Source organism: Corvus kubaryi, unplaced genomic scaffold, assembly GCF_017639235.1.
Source record: "Corvus kubaryi isolate FWS band 111438036 unplaced genomic scaffold, C.kubaryi_AGA036_p1.0 66, whole genome shotgun sequence".
In the NCBI taxonomy this organism is placed as follows: Eukaryota; Metazoa; Chordata; class Aves; order Passeriformes; family Corvidae; genus Corvus; species Corvus kubaryi.
The window spans coordinates 22,868,874-22,886,329 of record NW_024582054.1 but is presented as its reverse complement, the minus strand read 5'-3'; the positions used below and the strand labels follow the sequence as shown (position 1 = coordinate 22,886,329).

Below are 17,456 nucleotides of genomic sequence, written 5' to 3'. Positions count from 1 at the left end.
CACCCTGTAAAAGCTGCTTGATGAGGGCATCTTTATTTAGTTAGTTAGTAACTTATTCATTCATTCATCTGATGCAGAAAAATTTGATGAAACTTGAAGGAAAAATCATAGCCTTGCACCTTCTTTGTGAAATTCAGAATTCAGAATCTAGTTCAAATAATGTCTGCTTCTCTGAGAATTACAAGTGTGAAAAATGGGTTAAATTGCCCTACACTTTCACCTCTGGAAACATGAGCTCAAACCTTACTTCCTATAGGCTACCATCAAAATTATTGACTATTTGTCAGTGCCACAAAGCCAATAAATTACTGGGCAACCTGATAGGACTGGTTGTCAAAAGATGCCCAGGAATGGAATATCCTGTCCAGGATGAGGTGCCTAAGCAAAACCCTGTAAGTGACCTTCAGGAACAGTCCATCTCACAGCCCACCCCGCTCTTATCTTCATTTTGCTTTTCAAAAGAAAAACTGTTTGCCTACAATATCATACAGAAGATGTTAATAAATACCAAGTACAGAATATAGTTTTCTTAGCAAACAAGATGTCAACTCAACAGCACAAATGTCATATTTACATTCATCTTATTAAGATTTATACCATTTAATGTTGGGCCTTAAGAATTACACTATAAATGGAATATAATTTTCATATAAAAGGGGCAGTATATTTTTAAATCAAGCCTGTAGAAATTCACTCATCAGTGGTTTGTGAAACTTGAGTACACTGATGCTTCAGTACTCAATTAATGTCAGGCAATATGGATTTCAATCTGGCTTGAAATATATTTAAACAAATGAAGTAGATACAAATGTTGGCTCTTTGGCCAGCCAGAGCTAAAAATCCATTTTCTACCCCATTTATAATAAGAAGTAATCTGAATGTAATTTATTTAAAGCACAATATGTTTCCTTAATTTTTACATGGAACCATTACTTATAGTTAAAGTAATAGTTATATCCACAGATCCTAGTGCACTTAATTGAAAATGCATGGTGTTAAAACATAAGACTCCATCCTTCAAAAATAAAAGCATTATTCTAAGAAATAATTGAAGTGGAGGAGCAGGGTCTGGGAAAAGGCAAAGGAAGGGAACGTTAACAAAAATCCTTAAATGCAAACATTTCTTCCCATTTATATTAGGATTGTTTTTGAATAAAATTAGTCTCTCTCAGCCCCATATTTCAGTTTAGATTACAAAATTCTCTCATCTGATTGTCACATCTTACGCTGAAGTCAAATCCTTCTGCAGCAGAGTGACATGTCAAGGGTGACAATGACAAATTGTCACTAAGTAAGGAATAACACATGACAGGGCGTTCGGCCATAATGAGATATATGCATGCCTCGAGAGCGTTTGCAGGCATGAGGCTGAAGGGCGAATGCTCCCAGCACTCATAATGTTGCTAGGTCTCATTAAGACTTTACATGCACTGGAATAGATTTCTAGTGATTAAAAGAAAAAAAAAAAAGATTTATGAATGAGTAAATCATGGCAGCAAGTTTTATTTTTATTCATACTTCCCTAGAAGTGTGTGTGGTTTATAAGGCCAGGTTGAAAAAGGAGAAAGGGTCTTTTATCCCTCTTTAAATTTTTTATGTTACTGTCCATCATGGCAACATACAAGTTCCATCCCCTCTAAATGAATAGCAACAGTGAAATCTTTGGCCTAATGGACTTGATGGTGCTCCCTGACACGTATTCATTTGTAGCCATAAACTTTACATGGGCAAGGTGTTACTCTTCAAATATATAATGATTTTATTAATGTCTCTTTTTGTTGGTGTGGGTTTAGATGTAATACAGGGGCATGTCAAAGTTCACAGAAAGGTTTTTAACTTATCCTTTGTGATTTGATTTCTAATGACTTTTAAACTTAGTACTTCTTAATTAATAATAAGCACAACCGATAAATCCTGACAAGACTATCATAAGATAGAAACTTTTATGTAAAAGGTCAGGCCTGTGGTTAAAAGGACATAGGAAGTCATATATTCAGCTCGGTCAGTGTCTCTCACCACCAGGGAAGGAAGATGAGAAGATGTTGTTATGGGGTTTATTGTAATCCTCACACTATAGATCTGCTTGACCCGGGATTCAGGGCAAGATATAGGACAGTTGTTTGTGCAGGAAAAAAAATAAGTCAGGTAACAAGAAGTGTGTAGAACTTATGGTCCCCTCACTGTCAAGAGCAGGTTGACTGACATTTCCATGCCCCATTTTCCTTGATTAGAAAAGGCTGCCATGAAATTTAATTTCTCCACCATCTGTAGAGCATAGAGAGCTTTTGGGAATAAGAATAGCCCCAGTTCAGAGTGCAAAACCTCTTGGTATTAATTTCAGTGTATGTGAAGTTTGTCACCATAAGCAATAGCAGTCAATAATTTTCTCCCCATTCAAGAGGGAAAAAAAAATCTAATTTTTGTCTAAATGTGAAACCAAAGTCTCAGCCCATTCTCCCCTAAAAAAACTATGTTGTCTCATTTTTTTTTAAGAATGAAGAGACATCAGCAACTTTGTGGTTACATGTCAGAAGTCTCAATATTTAGAAAACAGAAGTGTAACTCTCAGAAGATTTTGCCATTGAAATAAGCAAGCTGGTGATAGTATGTTGTACCTTTTGTCCAATCTATGCAACATTAGGAGCATCTTATTCTAAACAGAACTCCTTCATCTCTCTAAAAGAAGGGAAAAACTATCATGACAGACAGTAAAATGGAAGAAAGGGTCACTGCTTTGGAAAAGAGAAAACAAAGTGAGCCCCAGAGTCCTGGCCCTGAGATTGTGTCCCTGCTTGATGCCTGACACAAGAGCACAGGCTTGTTAAAACAAACCTTTGTGTCAAATCGTTTAGTTAGTCACAGTAATACTTAGCATCGGTCACTTACGAGCTTCACAGACCCTTCAGAGAAAAAACTCTTTCCATTTTGCTATCAGATATGCATCTTCAGAAGTTCTAGGATAGTTATGAACTCAGCTCAATGCACGACAGAGCAGCAAGAGGGAAAACAGATTTCCCAGATGTAAGGACTTTTTCCAGCATGATATTCTTATGGGTATTCCAAACTTGTTTCCCAAATCTCAATCACAATAATGCATAAAACCAGAACTGACCTTGAAAGCCTTGAAAACCTTGAAAGCCTTTAAGTTTGTATTTGAAATAGAAAAGAATCTGTGGGTGCTACCACAGTGCTAGGAATGAGGCAAATCAGAGACTTTCCATTCGAGAAAACAGAGCCTATCAGATTGGCCTGAGGCTTCGGACTGAAACCTCTACCCACTTGAATCACTCCTGCTGAGGTGTTTTTCTTCCTGCCAAAGAGAGAAGTCTGTGCCCTTACCTCTCATCCAGCATGTGCCCAGCCATACATCCCAGCCTCTATGCAGCAGTGCCAGTCACCAGCCCCAGCTCTCCCATTCAAGCAATAAAGTCACAGGCCTCTTGGATCAGGGAACAACCCCTATGGCTGGAGCTGACAACCTTGGATTCGTTGCTCTCACAGCAATAAATGAGTTATGCAAGTACATAAATTTCAATTACTCACTGCTTTGGAAAGGGATTTCTGGATTGTATTATCTGTGGTTATATCCTTGGCAGTGGGGCCACCCAGGCATTTTTCAAACAAGAGCGACACCTGGGTTGTGGCATTCACTGGAATGGGCTGGTTTATACTTGCAACCCTTAACTGTCCCACAGAAATATGTTTCACAGATGGGATGGTCATTGAAACAAACTGGGAAGTGAACATGATGATGGCAGTTTTATGCATTGGCAACTTGTCTGTTTTAATTTTAGACTTTCTTGATGGCTGTGTTGGCCCTTGACAGCCATGGCCCCCGGATATTGCAGAACAGATTTTTTTTTTTTTTTTGGAGTGTACCATTTATACTTGTTATATCCCAGCCTTTTACAAAACAATGCAATTGCTGCTGCTATTTATGGAGAAAAATTACAACAATGAGCCTAATTTTCAATTTTCACCCATGAACTCTAATCTGCTTTAGCATATGGACATTGTTGTTTGCAAGAGGCCTGTCCCAGAGCAAATACACAAGGAGCAGTCCATGTTGAGTGCAACAGAGTAGGGGGACTTGCCCCAAAGACACTCACAAATGTTACGGTGTTACACCTTTCTGACCTCTCTCCCTACAGGGACAATATCTTCCTCTGTATCACAGGAAGCACATCAGGCTCTAGGAATTTTCCAGGTCTCTTGAGAAGACACATTAATGTCCAAGAGAAATGTTGTAGGCAGAAGTGGATATAGGAAATATGCCCAAATAGGTTTATATGCAGATCTGGGGGCAGGTCAGCTTGGGTTCAAAAGTGAAGGGAAGGATCTCCTGAGAGCTTTCCAGCTTCAGCAGTGTAGGACCTGGTGGATCCTCAAAGAGAAACATTAACACTAGATGTGGGAGGCCAAGTGCTTCTAGAGATCCAGTCTGCTCACTATTTACCTCAAAAAAACCAAGAATACTAACCAAAACCTCAGGAAGCTAATTGGACTCAAATAAATGAAGCTGCAGTAGCCAGAGAAATTTGAAGCCAAGGAGGCTGTGGATCGCTTCTCAAAAGAACGAGCAGAAAGAAGAACACAGGAAAAAGGGGAAAATGAAATTACAGCAGGAATACACATGGAGGACCTCAAACCACGTATAGATGAGCATATTTTGAACACATTTGGATACCAAAATATACTGAGAAAATGCAGTTTGGTTTTGATTATTTAACATTCCTTTATGTTGCCAAGTATAATGGAAGATTTTTCCTATTCAAGTAGGGAGTACAGACATCGGTCTTAGTTAAGGTAAGCACTATAAATGGCTAATCAAAAAGAAAGTGGAAAAGACCAACATTCTGAAATGAAAATGTTTTGCTTCTCCTGAGTGACTTTAAAACATGTCTGGAAAGTAGATCCTAGACTCTTTCCACCTGTTATAGTTTTCCATTTTTGTAGTCTATGGTAATTGTGTAAAGCTTACACTGAGGTGAGAAAAGGCTCACTGAAATGCTCAACAAGTTTCTAATGGCTATTTTCTGCACTCACTCCCACCCTGTTCCCTGAATCTGAAACAGCTGCCTGGGAGAGTGGGTAAGGAAAAGTCCAGTCTGCATAGATGACTTTTCCAGATTTACCAGTCTTGTAGCTGAAACTTGAAGCTAAAAAATTTATGTTCTACTACAGTGCAGAACATTGTGGATCTCTAAAGACGAAGGAGGCCTGCAGGGCTGTGCTGTGCCTTGTCCATCTGCTGCTGCCGGAACTTGCCCGTCACTCTGCCCAGGGATTGCTAGCTCAGCACAAACAGGCAACAAGGGGAGAAAGGAGCATAGCAAAGGACTCTGCAGACCAGACAGCGCCACATTTGAGCCCTGAAGTTCAGCAGTACTCAGGGAACGACAGCATTCCTTGTGACAGGCAGGAGGAAGCCCACAGCCTTATTACAACAGTAGTTTCAGCCAGGCCAAGTCCAGGGAACAGGAAAAATGGTATGAAGTGATTTTCCCACCACCTCCAGCCAAGCTTAAAATTTTGTTTAAATGTGAATTGAGTCCTGAGCCTTTAGACAGAAACCTCTTTGAGCTGAGAGTGAACCAGAAACAGTTCTAGGGTTGTCTCTTTTTTTAGTTTGGATGTGTTAGTAACACAGTGTAACGCTACAGTCAGCTACACATCATCCCAACTGTAAAAATTAAGAAGAGCTGTTGAATGTCAAGTGATGAAGCACAAAGTGTCACAACTTCAAAAGTCCTGTTTTTCTGGCAATATTTACTTATTCGCATGACACATTAACATATGTAATAAGTACATAAAAGAACAAATGTCATATGGAGAAGTCAATGTGTACCCATAATTTACTGAACAGGATTAGGAAAACCTTAGATTGTTTTAATTTCATGATTTATATACCTGAAAAGTAATTCCTATGCTGCAACAGCAGCTTTTCCTCCTATGACTGTAGAAAACTTTACTTTACCAGGCTTCATGACTATTGTTCCTCTTTTCTGCCTGAACACACATTATAGAGAAGAGTTTCCTTTTCACTGAATTTGTAAAGGAGTTATGGGGAAGAAAAAAAAATTAAGCTATAAAGAAGAGCTGTTCTTTAGGAAGTTATCTTGAGCATTTTTAGCTCTAGCTTTGCTAGCAAAGGCTCATCCCATCAGTCCTTACCTTCTATAAACCGTGCACACTATTAAATCATGAGGTTGACAACGAATTATTGTGTAAGATTATGACCAGATCTTGAAAGTTCATTTTGTCTCAGCTCTTTCACTGACATACACTTAACTGCTTTGCTTGCTTCCAAATTATGTCTAATGTCCATTGCAAGTGTCATATGGCAAACATCAGCCAGTTCTGCAAAAGCTGTTTCTAAACATGTTTGGTTAGATTGTTTTTAAGGCAAGTTCATTTCCTCTGCCAAATTTGAAGAATAGACAGCCTGACATGTATGCAGCTTTTCAGCTTCACGGTCAATAGTCTTCATTCATTATTTGGGTGTGAAAATAAAGTGTAAGAAATGAAATGCTGCTACAGCCTTCCCTACATCTGATACTAGTAATCAGTTTCTCCAATTGGTGCATGTGCAAAGAAAATAGAAACACAAAGGCAAATGATGCAAATATATGAGCCAGGTAAAAATAAAACAAAAAATTAAAAATAATTGCAGTATATCTTAGGCTGGTACATCTTAAATCTAAACTCTTTTCTCCTCCAAAAGAATAAAGATTTTATTGCTATTCAGCTACTAAGCTACAACAGATACATTTGCCATATTAAACTTCTAAAGAGTGTGGAGATCCTTGGGTAAATAAATCTCCCAATTTTTAAACTAGCAGAACAGTAGCAAAGATGCTGACTGTGTGGTGTTCGTTAAATAAACTAATACATTTGACAACTGAACTGAGACTCTTACTGTTACCTTCAGTCTTGAACTTCGACTTGACCTAATCCCATATCAACTGATAACAGTTTACCATCTGTCCTTGGTCAGCCCAATGGAAGACTTCAAAGGCTAGATTTAATAGCATATAGTTTGGCCTTGACATACAGACTGTATCTGTTCTTACTTAAAAAACAATAAAACCTTGTATTTAATTTCTTCTTTTTTTTCTTTCTTCTTTTTTTTTAACAGATGGAGGGCTGGTGTCTTATTCCATTCTGTCACCCCATCTGGACGCCTTAAATGTGATACTAAGGAAAGCATGGGGTGAGCCCACCAAAAGCTCAATTCAAGTTGAGATACAGTGAGAAAGGAAAGAAAATAGACTGATACCAATCTCGCATCATGGCAAAATAAAGGCATTTAAGGCTGCCATAGGGGAATACGGAGAAGAAATCAGCACCGACTCCTGAACATAACAATGCAGGATTGGAGTTCACTTTAAGTTCTCAAAGAAGTACAGATGCTTCATTAGCAACACCTAATAGAAAATAAACACTTTTGTCCACCAATTTATGTGTCACATTGCAAAGCAGCAAACCGCAAGCCTAAACATCACAGGAATCATTTTCTGCTTACTATTCCTCCTGAGGCCTCACCACAGGAAAACCTGCCTTTGGGGAGTTCAAAGAATGTGTTTTACTCTCACTGCAAAATTAACTGGTTTTCTCTTTTCTATATGATCTCTTCATTATAATCTAGAGTTCAAAGGGGGGGTTCTTTGTGACAGACTCCAATGCTTTAATACAACAATGGCAATTTTTTAACTCAGAGTAGTAGATTTAGCTAACATTCTTTAAGGGATGAAGGACTCCTAAAATCTGAGCTACTATCTGTTTAACATAAAAAGCACTGAACACAGTAATTCCTATAGGAGAATATATTTTCCTTGCTATGAAAATGTAGCAGAGCACTGCATGATTTTAAATATCCTACCTGTGCTTGCTGACTCCTTAGTCTGCAAATGCTCTGCAGAGACAACTAAGGATGTCTTCTCTTTTCACAACTCTGAAGTAGCTACCATATTCAGCTATAAAATAATAAATAGCAAATGGGTTTATTTTTAGGGGTCCTTCAGAGTTTACATTGGTCTTTTACATAGGTGGACCCCAAAGTTCCCTTGAATTGCAGAACGGTGAAAAAAAAACCTTATCAGTGGTGGAACACTTTCATGATTAAGTGATGTCCCTGATCCTAGAAGCAAGAGCTTCAGTCCCCAGTTACCTCTAAACAAATACTTTCATCCTAGTACATCCTGACATTAGGAAACTTTGTGGAAGAAATGAAGGATGGCAGGATAATATAAAAGCAAATTATTAACAAGTATTAGGAACTTAACTCTATCCCTTCCTGGGATAGAGTTAAATTCCGTAGAGAATTTAGAGAATAGAGTTAAATGTCTGTATTCATCTGTAGATATGAAAAAACCACTATCATTCCCTTTCGTACTAGCAAAGGAAGTTGGGTTATTCACCATGGACAAAAATTCATTATAATCTTGTCATGTTGATCAAAGCTTTGACAGACAATGCCAAGTCCAGTGATCAAAGCATTGTAAAAGTATGAACAGGTTTCTGCTCAATGAATCTCTGCATAGACCCCTATAAGCATATTTAAGAATATTTTTTACCAAAATAAAAGAAGAAAATAAAATTGATCCAACCCACCTATATTTTTGTGTTTTCTGTGACAAAGATAAAACCCTTGTATTTTGTTTGGATTGAAAAGAATTATTTGTGTAACTTCTGTTTAATTTTTTTTTTAATGAAAATACAAGTCTAAATCGTTACAATGTTGCTGATGCCAACTTTCCCCTTTTTCACCTCTGACTTTTATTCACAAATTTCAGTGTTTAGGTAGATCACTTGGAACACAACAACCCTATTTTCAGTCTTCCAGGACAGCACCCCAGCCCTGAAGCAATAAAGCTATTTGAGATATGATTATTTCCTATTGACACCATTCCACTTTGGGAAATAAGCATTTCTTAGATCAAAGACAGAAACTTGAGTGCATATCTTAAACACAAGACTGGGCAATTACTTTATATAAAATATATCTAGCTTGAAAGCTCCAATGTAATCTCAGCTTCAAAATGCACTCTGGCTGGGGAGTTATGTACTCTTTTGACATACAGGAAGGGCTTGATTTAAATCCCTGTCATCAGTTCCTCTGTGAGAGACTACAGGATAGCACTTCTATGGACAGCAGCTCCAAGGAGACAATTTTTCAGGAAATAATAAATGAACATGCATCTGTGTATGTGCTTCAACTTCTGTGAAGTCAAGAACTGGGAAAGGAGGATTTGAATGTGAAAATGTCTGTCCTCTGACAGCACCTTGGGCACTCAGCATGAGGCAGACCAGCCAGCACCTAAACACACAAATCTCCAACCCCCAACTGAATCATGTGGGAAGAGCACCTGCCGGCATTACTACAAAGTGGAAATCTTCAGAAATGGTTTTGTTCATTGGTGCAGGGTGTTTCTCCCATGTTTCCTCTAATGGACACTTCTCCTGTTCACTAGCAAGCCTGTCTGCTTTGAGATAAAACCTGCAATGATGCTTGGAGCAGCACCATCCTGGGGGAAGAGGAAGCATTTCAAAGCCCTTTACCAAAGCCTCCGCAGATCTCAGAGACTCAGTCTGCATCTCTTCCAAAGGAGTGAGGCCGGGGGATCTGTTTGAAGGCTCCAATAAGGTAGCGGTCCCGTTTTCTTAATGATCTGTCCTTCCTCAACTGCAGAGGAAAAGCAAGTCAAGTGTGTCCTTATACACTACTTTAGTAAAATGGATGTGCAGTACACACTTCATTACAACCACCATGGGAATTAAAAGTAACTTGAGCAAACGGCCCCAGCTCCATGTAATTATCTTTTGGAGACACTCGAAGAAAAAAAGGAAAAAACCTCACCAAACTAGCTCAGGAATAGCAGAGTTGTCCGAGGGACAGGTGAGCTGTTCCCCCATGAGCCAGGCTCTCCTGCAGTGTCCCGGGTTGATGGCCGGGGCAGCAGGTCCCATGAGACCGGGAACGTGCAGGGGCTCTCAGAGGAGGAGCCCTTCCAAGGATGTGTGCTGGACAAGGCTGAAAGGCGCCGGGCTGTGTGTCTGAGCAATGCTGCCCTCCCATGGCACTTGCTCAGCCCGCTCCGTGCTGAACCCACACCCCTCAAATGCTTCAGCGGGCCCGAGCCCACAGAAAGGGCAAGAGCAGGGCGGGGGTGATGAGCCTTTACTGGGGGTTACTCTTTCAGGCTCGGGGCCTCTGAAACTGTATTCCCAGACGACTGATCCAGCTGGCAGTGCCCATACTCAGCCCCACCACTCACAATGGACCACAGCCCTTCCCGGCCTTCAGGTCCCTTTTTCTTATCAGTCTCCCGGCTTAGTAGCTCATTCTCCTGTTAACTCTTTCAGAGGTAATAAAACGGAGAAACAAGAAGCTGAGAAGTCTGAGAGCATAAATATTCTTTGAAAAACAGAGCTTCAAATAATGAAAAGTACAGGGCTGTGAGAGGCTCCTGATGACATCCAGGGGGACTGCAGCCCGACCCCAGACCTTGGGCAAACCCAGAACTGAGCCATCCTTCTTCTGATGGAACAGTGAGACCTCCCTTCCTCTAAGGATGTTTTTCTTTTGAAAACAGTTTCTAGCTCCTTTTTTACCTACTTACTTCTTTGTTGCCACAGAGTGGCTGAAAACAGCTGTGGTTGTAAGTGGCTGTGAGTCCTGTCGGTAAAACCTGAATATGTGTGAAGATTTTTTAAATAAACGCACCACTTGTCTGAAATGGGGATCAGAAGGCTCAAAGGCCAGCAAGTAGTTCAGTAACAGAGGCACCCGTGGCCGAAATGTCTTTATATGGACAAAAGCCCACAGCTACATTTTTGTGAATGCTCTTTGTGTAGAAGGTGACTTGAACTGGGTACAACTCACAGGTTTACAAGCAGCCGTAGAACATTGAAAGTATAAGGAAAAAGAAGTTGTAAATTGAAGAGATTTAGCATGGCAGGAGAAAATGACAATGACTCTGCTCAGATCCAGTTGTACCCTGGATGACAACTGCATATTTTGTGCACTTAATGTAGTTGGCTCCATAAGGCAGTCAGAGGCATAGAGACACTTTTAGCTAAAGGGGAATACTACTTCTCCCTCAAATCCCTGGGAAATCACTTCTCCAGCACAGAAATAGGTCTGCCTTAAGCCACGCCAGCCAGCTTTCTAAATCCACTGTGGTCAGAGCTCTGCAGTTCTGAGGCAAACCAGTGGCTTTCATGTTATATAAAAGTTACTGACTTTGTGTTTACCACGTGCCTTCTCAGATGCTTCTCGAATCTGGATTGTTTCCAGTGTACATATATAGTTTATATATGTTTATAACTTTATAAAGTTTTAAAAGCTTTGGCAGTCTGTCAGCCAGAGCTGTGGTGTAGGTCTAGGTGTGTTTATGGAGCCTGAGCTGGGAAGTTTCAAGTGTCTTTATGGACTTGCAGGTGGAGGTAAGTAGAAGCTGCATCCCACATGAAGAGGAGTTCTTCTGTGTATTATTTTTTTTTTTTTTCCTCCAACCACAAATTCCTGACTGAGCTTCACTGTAATCACTCAAATCACCAGATCCCAGGAAGTGCACTCCTCCTGGGGACCTGCAGAGCCCCACAGCTCTCTGACTGAACACACAAGCTGTCATCCCCCAGTACCACCCCAGGTCTCACAACCCCCTGGCCTTCCTGCAGCCCACACTGCTTTGCACTTGATGACAAGCCTGAGCTGCAGGCCTGGCCCAACCTCCAGATTCCAGCATGCCTTTGGTGCCATGGCCATGGTCTTCCTCTGCCAGGCAGGAGGGCCCTTTGCATGACTTAACTCTGGCCTTGCTCTGTGTGAACTGTGGCAAACCCCACTGGGGAGTTGGAGAATGGAGTATCAGAAAGTCCACTACTACCTTTGGATGCAGAATTTATCCTTAGTTTCAATTTTTTGTCCCACATCCCACCCCCAAACTTTCCTGGGCTTTTCCTCATGGGTCCTCCTGCTCCCAGCTTTGCTCTGTCCTTGACCAAAACCATAGGCAGGGATATACCCCACTCTGTGAGTACCTGGCAGTGCTGTTTTTACCACCCCACTATGACATGCTCTTGAAACCTGATACATAGCTTTTGATGGTAGGCCACAGCTGGCTTCCAGCAGGCAACCCAACAAGCAGTGGAGATTTTGCACATAGAGCTATTAAAACACTAGGTAATGAGAAGTGTCAACTTCTTTCTGGGCTGCTGTAGCAAGCACTGAGAAGAGGAAGACAGAAAATGTTTCTGTAATGACCTAATTACACTTAATACAAAAAAGCATGGAACATCTTCTTGGGGAGGCTGTATTCAACAATGATGGATCTAGGAATGCTGGACTCTGTAGTATGCATTCTTTACAATACCTGAGCATCAGTTTCAAACCATTTCCTGACAAACTAATTTCCCCCTCAAAATTTCAGAAGATGGAGGCATCATTTTGTCTTCCCTCATTACCCTCAGAAAGTGAAGCACAGCTATTTTTACTAGCATTACAAAACACCTTACATTTAACCCAAACTTGTAAAAACAGTGGAAGACTTTTACTGCTCTAATACACTAGGTTGAGCATTGTTATTTCCCTTTCTGAGAAAATATCCTCTATGAATATATATTTAGAACTCTTCTTAAAAACTGATGACCTGATTGCAATCATGGAATTACTAGAAAAATGAGAAATTGTAAATAATTATTTCAAAAGGTAAATATACCTGTTCTTTTACTAACGATGTACTAGAAGCTTCCTATAAAAATAGTATAGACCATTTTGCAAAGACCAGATCCTCAAAATGCAAAGAAAAGTTATGTCTGTTTAGTGTGCTCACTTGTTCCAAGTGGAAGGTTTCAGGAATGTAATGGGAGTTTGCAGAAGAAGTTGCAAGTAATTAAGCAATCAGAATTTGCTTTTGCACAGAATTCTTTGTTTATAAAATGCAAAGAACTTCTCAGAAGCAGGCTATGAGTTTCACCATTTCTTAAAGAGAGGTGAGAAATCCAGTCTCAGCAACAGAGACAGGCACTGAAGCCAGCAGCATGTTGACTACCTTGATGGAAGCGTTAGGAAATTTACCTCAGATAAAAAGGCAGAAATGTGCGAACTCTGCCCTCCATAACACCTACAGAGTACTAGCATTATAATTATGTTCTATTATGTTCTAGTCAGTCAACCATCTCGTGTCCACACAGATAATTATATTTTAACTGCTAAAGGGCTTTGGGAAATTAGCAGCCATGTGAATGCTTGGTTGGTGCAGCACATACATTTGCCATCTTAAGGTGATTAATGTAATTCCTAGCACAGGACTGGCCAGATGATTAGTTCAGTGCTACCCCTCATATTTAAAAGCAAACGGACATGAGAAGTAATCCAGAACATACACTAGTCCTTATTTGTGCCTTTTAAAGGAGTTTAGAGAAGAACCTGTATAGTTTCCACTGCAGATAGATAGCTCCTTGAATTTGACTGAATAGGCTGAAGCTGGTTTACTTCACAAGGCCTCTACAGGACATTAACATTGTACCTAAATAATTTAGCTTGACAATTAATCAAGAACAAACACTTTTCAGGGCTTGTATGAGGGACCAGGAGATGAAGTGATATGTGATGTCTGGGAATTTTATATGCAATTTAGTACCTGACTTAGCATGTGATGCTGAGCAAGCTGAACTCTGTTTCTGGTCCCCTGTTTCCCTTTAAGGGGAAGAGGGTACCTAGTTCCTAGATATGAGTTTCTCCTACTGATGCTCAGTGCTTGTAGAATAACTTGGGATCTTTGGAAAAAAGATGTACAAAAATATTATTGATCCCAAATGTTTTGTATACTCTGTTGCTGCACTCAATGAAACAATCAAATATAGAACATGTTTCTGCAAAGCCAGCATGTAGAAAATTCTCTATTGTCTCTTTCTGCTTTATCAAGCAGCCCACAGAATTCTTTAGAGGACCTAGTCAATACTATTTAAAACATCAAGACTCATTTTGCACTCCACGTTCTTTGTAATTTCTCTTTCTCTCAAACAGGTAATATACTACTGGGAAGAATGCCTTCCCTTCATAATTACAACACACAAAGCTTCAGACATGCACATTTCAGGTGAGGCCTAAAATTTTGAAGGCTCTCTTTATCCTTCTAACACAAAGAGACTTTCTGGGGGACCACTGCTTTTGTGAGAAAGGATGTGTGTTTTGTTTCCACTCGATGTTACAGTGAAATAAAATGTCATGACCAGCTCACAGACTTACTGGTAATCCATTTCCTGAAAAATCAAATCCACCTATTGTATATGCATGGCTTTATGATAATGCAATGACCCATACAGGATAGTCTAGCAGCAACTGGTTCCAACTTGTCCCTGCCAATCACTGAGCTTCTACCGCATGTCTCTTGCAGTCACAGGGCAAGCATGTGCATCTTGACAGCCCTGGAAATTATTCTAAACCACTTCATCACATTCCAAACCAACACTTACTCTGATTACAAAGTTAATAGCTTGAAATGGACGTTCTAGAATTAACCCTGTGACCTGCTAAGTTGGTGACAAGGAGACAGCCAAATGTGATGCAGGCACCAGGCTGAGTGACAATGCCTGATGACGCCTGAGGCTCCACTGCTAGAAGCGATGTTGGAAAATGGAGGTAATTTTAGGGTTTTCATTTCTTCTTTTGGCCTGCAAACATTTGTTTCTCATAATTGACTTTCACATCTGACTTAATGTGTGTATTTCTCAAGAAGAAAATATCGGTGATGAGGCACAATGATGCAGTTTGATTGGATACTTTGCTAATTCTCCACTGTTCAAAGGTAGAAGGGAATTTCTCAGAAAGGCATGTGGAACTCTTGGGACAAAACACGTATTTAGAGCTGCCCAACAACTACTTTTGGCCAGTACCTGAATGGTTTACATCCAGCCCAGTAAAGGATAATATTAAAGTATTATGAGCCAGGGAAATAGAATTATTTCCTAATTAAAAAGGGGCTTTAAACTTTACTTCCGAAAACAAACAACGAAAAGTCCTAAGCCCTATTTTAACAAAGGGTTGTACATCCAAGCAGGTTTAGGTAGTTCACTGCAATGAGCAACAATACTGGCACTGCAAATGGGACAGGAACACATAACCAGGGAGCAGCAAAAGAAAATGGGACTGTGCTACTGACCCCAGGTGCCCACTGGATTGGCTTAGTTGAAAAGTGAATCTATTCTCTGACCGATATCAAGCCCATCTATAGAAACATGTGAGACAGGAATGAACCCAATGAGTCTCATTCTCTGAGTAGAAGACTTGACAGGTCTGAATGTGGATTTTAAATGCCTGAACAAGGTAGGAAAGAGATTCTGGTGATGGAAACTTTGCAGAACAAAAATATTCCAACCTGAATCCACATAGTATAAAGCATTAAGGACATCTTTTTATCTTTGGAAATTTTACAGTTATCAGACTAACAACTCTGAAAATAAGGCCTCTTTTAATTCTCTCTCCTTGGATTTGCAATGGGAAGGATTTAAAGAACTATATTTGATCTATTAGGTTGAAGTACTCACAGTACTGTACATTGTTTTAGCGTACTAAATTTAGTTGACTTCTGTCTCTTTCAATTACCCTTCTAAAAAGGATAGGTGAAAAATAATGTCTCTCATTATACAATTTGGTTTGCTGTTGATTAATTTTTCTCTTCTAGTGCTTGCTTATGTTTTGCAGGGTAGGAAGGACAAAATAGCTTGGGGGGGGGGGGGGCAGGAAGCTCTTTTTCTGAGTTGGAGCTTATAGATTCTTCCCTTTCATATTTTTATCTCATCAATATAATGTCAGGATCATTGAAAGGAAAAAAAAAGTCAAACAGAGAATGGACTGAATCTTAACCTTGGTAAAATAGACCAATTGTAAGATATCCTGAAAGTAAAAATTAATTTCTGCACATGCTATCCTCATCATTAGTATGAAGCAAAACTTACTAAAGTTTTACATAATTAATCCACTGATTAGTCCTCTTTTGGCACAGCAAAGAACTGTAGAGGAATAGCATGCCCTAATTCTTAAAAGAACCATGCTCTGCGTCAGAGGTACTCCTCGATATTTCAGAAGTAGTTCAATTCCATTTGGTATCACTTATGTGTATTCCCTCTGTAAGCTATGTACAACTCTTAACACCACTCAGCCTCTCTAAAGGAGGTAGAAACCAGGCATGGATTCTGGGGCAGGTCTTGAACTCAGCTGCTGCTTTGCAAAGGATGCAGCAGTGAGAGCCAAAGGGTTTCTGGCTGTGATGTCCTCCAACCATCAAATGGTAATCAAATACTTTGATGAGGAGGAAGCAAAAAAAGATTAATGTATTTTAGTGATGTTTAAATTTCAAAAATAGTAATTGTTGAACTCGACTGCTCTAAAAACCTTTGTTCTGAAAACAGAACTAGGCAGCAATGACTTGCCCTGAATTTCTGCAGAGTCTGAATGATCAAAGATCTGTTGAAGTTTTATTCACCCTCCTTGTTTCAGTGTTTAGACTGGGCTGATACTCCACAAAGACAAAAAGAAAACCCCAGGTTTTCAAAAAGGAAGGAAGTGCTCAATTCAGAGAGACATTAATTCTTTCCAACCTTCTTTTCTAACCTTTCCAACCTTCTTGTTGGACTTATAAGTCTCCCTTACTACATTTGATAGTGCTTCATTAATTATCAGGATTAAACTATCACTAATATTAAATGCAGAAAATCAGCAGTCATCATGTATGTTTGATTGAGTCCTTCAGAAAAACACAGAGTAAGAAATCCAGATGCTGTAATAAGACCTGGAAGAGCTTATGACAGAATGGAAAAACATTCTAGTGCATCCTATGACAATAAATGATAGCAAATGGGTAATACCCTATAGTATCAAAGGCAGAAGTGATGATTAGCAAGCGTACATGGAACTGGGACTTATGACTTCCTGGAGACAAGTGTCCCTGGAGCAGCTTTCCTAAAATTCCTCTTTCCCATCAACCCACCAGACGTTCCTTACCCTTCCTCTTTACGAATGTCTCCTTCAGACATTGGGATGCCACCAGGAAGAGGGGAAGAACAGACCACACCTGCACCATAGCTTGTACAAACATAGTTAACTGGCAGTGCTCACAAATTCTGTTAGAAGGTGTGTAGTTATGCAAGTTTGATAGTCTTTTGTGGGCTGACGGCTTAAATAACTTGCCAGCAGATCATACACTAGAAACTTGTCACTGCTTGTGATACAAGAGCACGTGTGTTCTTGCCCATTACTGGAATGCACCTACTGGGGCAGGGTTTGAAATTTACCAGTTCAGACAAAGATATCTTCAGGTTGCAACAAAGGAAACAAAAGAATGGAAATCTCTTAGTAGACATTAATTTTTTTAAATTATGAACATTTACTTAATGAATGCTGTTCCTGTTAAAGCTCCACTTTTTGAACAGGCAGCCATTCCTAAGACAGA

The 17,456-nt window shown here is 39.9% G+C and overlaps 1 long non-coding RNA gene across 1 annotated transcript in view; it reads right to left on the bottom strand.

The window, feature by feature from the left end:
- Window positions 1-17,089, bottom strand: part of LOC121673960 — a 163,938-nt gene extending 146,849 nt beyond the window's left edge. The window contains exon 1 of the long non-coding RNA XR_006019375.1: window positions 17,009-17,089. This is a non-coding gene — a long non-coding RNA (uncharacterized LOC121673960). The remainder of the gene's footprint in view (window positions 1-17,008) is intronic.
- Window positions 17,090-17,456: the final 367 nt, after the last annotated feature.